Source organism: Pteropus vampyrus, unplaced genomic scaffold (genome assembly GCF_000151845.1).
Source record: "Pteropus vampyrus isolate Shadow unplaced genomic scaffold, Pvam_2.0 Scaffold79, whole genome shotgun sequence".
Lineage (NCBI taxonomy): Eukaryota > Metazoa > Chordata > Mammalia > Chiroptera > Pteropodidae > Pteropus > Pteropus vampyrus.
In genome coordinates, this window is record NW_011888860.1 from 4,103,870 (window position 1) to 4,111,604 (window position 7,735).

The 7,735-nt window shown below is 32.8% G+C and overlaps 1 protein-coding gene and 1 pseudogene across 1 annotated transcript in view; both read right to left on the minus strand.

Moving 5' to 3' along the window:
- Window positions 1-7,735, minus strand: part of KCTD8 (potassium channel tetramerization domain containing 8) — a 244,961-nt gene that overhangs the window by 30,599 nt on the left and 206,627 nt on the right. The window lies entirely within an intron of this gene.
- LOC105293889 lies at window positions 5,517-6,589 on the minus strand (annotated as a pseudogene).

The following is a 7,735-nucleotide window of genomic DNA, read 5'->3' on the forward strand; positions in this document are numbered from 1 at the left end:
TCCTGATTCCGATCCTGATTGAAAGTCCTCACACATCTTTCTCCTCCATCCTATGTTATTGTAATACAGAATGTCTTCTCATCAAATGTGTGTATCAACCTGTAAAGTTAATGTTTTTAAACAAACATATATCTCCTTAATTCTGTAGAGGGGTTAAAACCTGCCAGCACATGTCACCTATGTCAACTGCTACACCAGCAATGAGCATAATATATTAAAAACTCCTTTGTAGATGAAAACACCACATTCCCTACAGGAAGCCTAGGATAATGCTGAAAGATGAAATTGCTTTGCCTGAGTAGTTCATTAGGTAGTTTCATTAGGCTGCTGCTGAGTTGCTAGCAGTATAAACACAGGTGGAGTAAACAGAGAGGAAGCTGAGATGACCACACTTGACCTATTTAATGACGTTAGAACTTCTCATGGAGCTCAAGAGACAAGTATTGAAGTCCCAGGAAACTGAGATAGGCTAAGAAATCCTACATCCATTACAGACTTTTACTCTTTGAGGATAAAAGGCGAGCATAGCTTTTAAGAAGAGGTTCCACATAGCTTTCTTAGAAAATTTCTCAATTACCTCAGCAATAATCTCTGTACTATTAATTTCTTTTCTGTATGGAAACAGAGTTTCTGATCATTACCATAATTGTAATACAGTAATTGCATTTAGTGTTGAACCAAAGGCACTATTGGTAATTATTTTTACAACAGTTTTTACCTAATTAGAGTCATCGTGTCAGGTCACAAGATGAAATTGCAAAGTATATTGAAAACTGCAAAAGAAACCTAAATAAGTTTGATGTTACTCCAAAAGTACAATGTACGCAAATTTTTCATCCTAAAAAAAAAGAAAAAAGATATCTTGTCAAGGAGTGGAATAATTAGGCTGAAGTTATTAAAGCCCTGTGCCTCTCAACTCTCACTGATATATTGCCCCGCCCTTCATTCATTCATTCTCATAAAACTCATTTGGAATCTCCCTACCCTCTTATAAATACTACAACTTTTGAGTAAAGCAAAGGCTACATCATTGTATTAGAAATTAAAAATAAGACTAGGGAGGATATGTTTATTACTACAGTGTTTGTCAGCTCTGACTTGAAAACTGATGTCAAGACAGAGAAAATTACAAATCAGTTGCAGGTCCATCTATATCTCTAGGCAATGTGGGAAGGATTTTATTTGTTTGTTTCTTTCTTTCTTTGGAGGCAATCAATTTCCTTGATGTGTATTTCATTTGAAAATTTATTTTATAAATGGTATGTACTTTCTGTTTAAGTATCCTAATAAAAAAAATAAAACAAAACAAATAAGAATAGATTTTTTTTTCTGGAATCTTGGATTTTTATGCCCTCACAAGCAATAAATTTAATGATTTGTTAAAATGGTTTTTTTTCTTAAGGGTTTTTATTATGCATACACAGCAGGGCTTGCTTTAAAATGGCTTCTTTTGCAATGAGAAACAGAGAAAAAGAGATGTGATAGGCCAGAGAACTTAACGAAAAAATATGAAATTCAGAATTCTTGTTCAAAGGCAAGATATCCACTGGGGAATATCAGTTTCAAATATGATTTTCATATCTGAGTTCACTCTGCAAGTCAGTAAACATTTTATTTTACATACTTTAAAAAAATGGTCTTTCTTTACCATATATAAAATAAAAATGTAAGATTGTGAATGAAAAGGAACAAAACAAAAAATATATGTATGAGTAGAGGCACATTAAAGAGCCTGGCAAATTGAGTAATGACATATAAAGTTGGATGGCTATTGAAGAGCTACACTACAAAGACCGAAGGAACCCATGAAGTTCTAGCTAAATAACCGTTAAGCGGTGAAAGCTGCTGTTAGTTCTGGAATGGAGGAATGGTATAATAAAAAAGCAGAGTTAAAACAGAGACCAGAAGGCAAATTAACCTACGTAAAATCGTTGAGATATCTCTATTTGAATGCCCAACATATATATTTTTGGCATTGTGTAAATATCACAACAGTTAATCAGATGGCAGTTATGTCTTATCTTTACTTCACAATTCTTTCCCTAAAAGTGTTTCTCCTGTCTAGTGTCCTCAGTTTCAGTCAATCTGAATACTTTTAGAATTTTGGGAATGGGGACTTGCTGTTCAGTGGGTATAGTTTCAGTTATGTCAGATGAATAAGTTCTACAGATCTGCTCTACAACACGGTGATTACAGTTAGCAATCTATACTGTACACTTAAAATTTTGTTACAAGGGTAGACTGATGTTATCTGTTCTCATCACAACTAAAATAAAAAAGAAGGAATTTCAGAAAGTCAGATGATCACAGTAAAAAGCTTTCCCAATTGTCTAATTTACTGCGTATATCTGTGGCAATGAAAAATATACTAAAACATTTTTCTTTATCTTATACATTTACCCATATTGGTCATAGTAATTTTGTTTTGAAAGCAAAAAGATAAACTGGAAAATGTTTTTATAAAACCAAAAGAGAAGTGTTATCAAATGAGAATATATATATATATATATAAAAAACTGGGAAATTATAAAGCACTTTACTATTTAAAATGAGTGGTTCTTTAACTATAAGAATAATATTTTCTTATTATTGTCTGTCTCAAAGAACCCTTTTCCCATTGTTTCGAAAACCACATAGGAAAAAAATTTACTAAAAAAACCACTACAAGATTTCAGTTAAATTTGATAAACAAATGCTGGGAGAATGGGTTAAATCAATTTCTTGTAGGCATATAGAGATGGAACAAGACACCATCTCTGATAGGAAGACAAGAAGGAAGGGAACCATGCTTTCCTTTTAAAAGATATGCTTGGAGCATGGGGTCTGCAGCCAGAGAGTAAGCAGTGCAGTTTGTAGCAGAGTTTCTACTTCAAATTATGAAACAAAAGTAGGAAAGCTCTCTCTCTGGAGGTGGGCAGAAAGCCATTGTCCATCAATAGAAGTAACAGCAGAAATCATGCAGGGAAGCAAGATGAAACTGTAGCAAAGATGAAACTCACCAGTCATCCAGAAGCAGAAATTTGCTCATCATAATTTTGCCTAATGTTTATAAACAATATTATACTTGACAAAGAGATTTCTCCTTTCATTAGCTCTGTATATCCTTAAAATACTTTAAAATACCATTACAATAAAGGGGATATTATTAGGTTCATTTTATTTGTTTGAAAAAATTTATTATATGCTATTTTATACATGTAAAAACACATGTAACGATGTGTGTTATATGATGAAACATGATATAGCAAACAAGTGTAATCACAGCACCAAACTTAAAAAGTAAATCTTGACCAGTAGCCTTAAAAGAAATTGTGGCTTCTCTCTGATATCTAAAGATAGCTATTATCCTTAATTTTTTTATTAACTTGTTCTAAAAAATAATTTTAGAACATATAAATATACAAACACACACATACATATATTTGGTTTGGGCTTTCTTATATTTGAGCTTTCTTGACAATGCTGTCATACTTTATTAGTCTTTTTCAATTCAACATTATCTTTCTAAGATTTATCCACATCGTTGCGATTTGCTATATTTAGTTCATTCATGTTCACAGCTGTATACTATACCATTGTGTGAAAATATCAATTCTCCCATCAGTGGACACTAGGGCAGTTTCTAGTTTTTTGCTATCCTGAACAGTGTTTTTGTGAATATTATGACAAACGTATCCTGGTGCACACATGCACAAATTAAGTAGAGTCTATCATGAGCAGAAATAATTCAACTTCGTAAGGTGATGACACATTATTTTCTCATATTTTCTTTATTAATTATTCTTGTCTGATTTCTATATAATGAAAAGAGGAAATAAAAACTCCCATTATGTTAGTAATATGCAAAATTCCCCATGTTATTTATGTATCTTGTATTATTCATCAGTTATTCTATTATTATATTTTTGTTCTATTTTATTATTATAGTTTTTCAATATTCATATCTTCCTAGTATATTTACATTTTCATAATTTTATAGTGTTGCTGTTTATACCTAATAGACTTGTTGTCTTAAAAATTCATTTGTCATTTCATTTACATAACATTCTTAAAATGACAAAATTATAGAGACAGGGAACGGACTTGTGGTTATCAGAGGTTAGAGTATGGCTATCAAAAGATAGTGTGAGAAATATTTGTGGTGAGGAAACAGTTCTATATCTAGACTGTGCTGTCAGTTATACAAATCAACACACGTGGTAAAATCGCATAGAAATAAATACACACCAAAATGAATGCATGTAAAACCAGTGAAATCTGAATAAGGTCAATGGATTGTAACAATGTTAACTTACTAGCTGTGATATTGAACTATAACTATAAAATATCATTGGAAGAAACAGATTGAAGGGGACACAGGACTCTTCTGTACTATTTTTATAGCTGCATGTGAATCTATAATAATTTCAAAATAAAATGTTTACTTTTATAAATCCATGGCTTTTTTTTTCTTTTTCTTTCTTTCTTTTCTTTCTTTCTTTCTTTCTTTTTTTTTTTTTTTTGCATTTCAGTAACTTTATTGAAATGTATATCCCTCAGTACCAAAACATAATGGTAGTTGGTTTGGGTACCTCTGACAACTCAAAATTAACACCGATGTAATCAAAATATATCAGCCTTTTGGGAATACTGAAAAGTTATCTACAAAAGATGGTTTACAAAAGTGTAAGATACATTGTGGTTCTTTGGTTTAGTTTCCAGTGCATATTTACCCATAACATGACTGTTAAAATTGAGTACAGCCATCCTGGATGGACTCAGGCTACAGATTGCACTGAGTAACCATTTACAACACTTTTAATACTGTATATCTCTTTATATTCACTGACTTAATAGAAAATCCTGAACACTACCTCAGCAACCTCATGATTATGAAGATGCTTATTTACTTAAGACTTTCTGTTGGCACAGCAAGGACAATTAGTGAAAGTATAGTCTTCTCATTTTAAACAAAATTCTAAATTAGAAGCAATGATAGCTTTATAAAAACAGTCCTTAGTAAAAACTTCTGGAGTATACAATAAAATCAAAATTTTTGGTGGAACTAGATTGAAGCAGAATTTGTATAAAAATGTTTTTATCATAGATACAAACATTACTTGCTTTCTATGAAAAATTTTAAGTGTATTTCCCAGATAAAGTCCACATCTCTGAGTTATCTATTACTTGCATTACGGGTGCCGAGAAACCATTTTCACTGCCTACAGTAATGACGCTTGTTATGCCTTAAAAGTGTATTTGTGAAATGTTGGTTTTGATGTAAACCTTATAATTTAAAATTAAACCTCATAATTTAAAATTCAAGTTTATACCAAGTAGGTTACCATTTTTAATACCACCTAAATATATTGACCTAAATAGAAAGTTGGGTCAGCATTAGAAATGAAGGTTCACAGTTTACCTTCCCAGACTTGTCATTAGCATTTCACATTTATGCTCTTGGCTTTGTTTGTACACCGCACAGGTGAACTCATATTTAAGCATACTTCCCCTACAGCATAATATTAATTAGGCAGTTTCCCCAAATCTGAGAACATCAGTGGTAATCTAGTTGTGATGTTTTGAGGCTTCACAGCTTAAATCCATGATAACATGTAATCCATAGCTCAGGATTGTAGAGGAAGGCTTCAGAGGAGTTTGTTGTAATAATCCAGTTAAGGGACCATTTCAGGAATTGTTGAAAGGTGGGTTATTCTGTAGTAACTATGCTTCAGTTGCCATGCAGTATGTCCAGGAACAATCCATTTCAACTTCTGAACATTTGGTTTGGAATACTTGTTTGATGAATATTCAGTTAAACACTTGGATACAAGCTCTTGCCAGAAGGTCAAATCTCTGTCATTTACCTTGGAATGTTTCTGAAGACATCCTACTCTTTCTGTTAATTCTATACATTTCTGTGCTTGGATCTCCAATGCAATTATAGACAATGCCAATACAGAAGGCTTTGCTTTAGAAAATATGATCCTGCAGTGGCATGCCTTAAGTTGAGCTTCTAGTCTTTCAAAATTAAGGCTATTCTTCATTTTAAATGGCAAGTTTTCTTGAATGAGTGAATAATAAAGTTGCAGAAATTAGTAGCTTTGACTTTCCGACACACCTTCTCCAACACAATCTTTTCCCTTCTCATCAAGTCTGAAACTGTGAACCAATATTGGCTTACTAGGATCAGGTCAGTTGCCAGTGGGACATTCCTTTCCTCTTCTATTGATTTTACAGCCAAGTAGAAGCAGCTCAGTCCAACACACCCATGATGTTTGGGCTATACCTTCAATTTGGACAGAAATCTGTCCAGTAAATTCACAGTTAAAGAAAATGTCTTGGTGTCGAAGGCAAATAACTGAGTTAGACTAAGATCTTTTACTTCAAAGTCCCTTAGTCTTGCAGTCATCCTGAGGCTGTTATCATGTGCAGATTCAATTATTCTCAAGCCGCAAAGCTTTGACTGACATTTCTACTCCTGTTCCAACAGGGCATTCAGCTGGTGTAGCAGTTTCTGAGAGTCAGTTGTTGTCAGTACCTCTATCATCTTTATTGTGAACGCGGCTCCTCAGCGGTAATCACCCTCCCCGAGCCTGCTCTCACCTCAGCCCACAATATCAGACGCGAAAGGCCTACGAGGCGAGGGGACACCCGGGAAGGGAGGTGCTGTCCTGGGTGGAAGTTTCCGCAGCGCCGCCCAGGCGACACTGCGTTCCCCTGGGTCAGCTTGGAGCCCCACAGCTTTCTTTTGATTAGACTTTAGTTGATATGTATTTTTCCATTCTTTTACTTTCAAAATTTACATTTATTTATGTTTTAGATATGACTTGTAAATAGTATTTAGTTGGATTTTCACTTTTTAATCTCATCTGGAAATTTATGAATTTCAACTGGCAATTTTATACCATTTATATTATTTGGATTACTAACATTTTATTTTCTATTATTTATTTTGTCATATTGTCTTTTTCAACCATTCTTACTTTTTCTTCCTTTTTGTTGACTGAAAATTTTAGTTATACTTTTATTCTGGTTTCATAATTTCCTTCAACTAATTTGAGATTTATAAACTCTGTTTTTATTCTTTTAGTGCGTACAAAAAATGTACCATGAATACTTAATATCTTTAGTTTTCAAGTCTAAGTTTAATCACTATTTTGGCCACCCTCTTGAACAAAACAAGTAACTAGAATAGTTTAAGTCTGACCACCACCCTCTCCCTTACACGTTAATTTTGGCCAGTTTGACTTCTGTTTATTTTTAACTTTTTGTAATTCTACAATTTAGACATTATTACTATATTTGAAATAAAGATTATTTTTTTGTAGAGGTTAACTAATTTCCATACTTTTGAACTTTTCTGTAAAGTGATTTTCTTTCTTAAAATATTTATTTTATAGAATATTTTTGAGGATCTGTTGATAGTAATTCTGCTTTTGCTTATCTATTTTTTAAAGTTAGTTCTTACACCCCAATTTTTTTTTTTGTTGAGGTCATACTTCTAGATGGATTGTAAGTTTTTCTTAGTAATTTAAAAATATTTGTCCAATGTCAACTGATTTGCATTGTATCCGTAGAGAAGTCTGTTGTCATTCAGTTCATCTTTAATCTCTAGGTCCTTTTAGCACAGGTTAGATAGAAAACTACAGCCCATGCTGTGACCTATTCTTGTATGGCCTCAAGCTAGGAATGTTCTTTATTTTTTATATTTTGAAAGGATTAAAAAAGAGCAATGTGAGACTGTAATCCTACA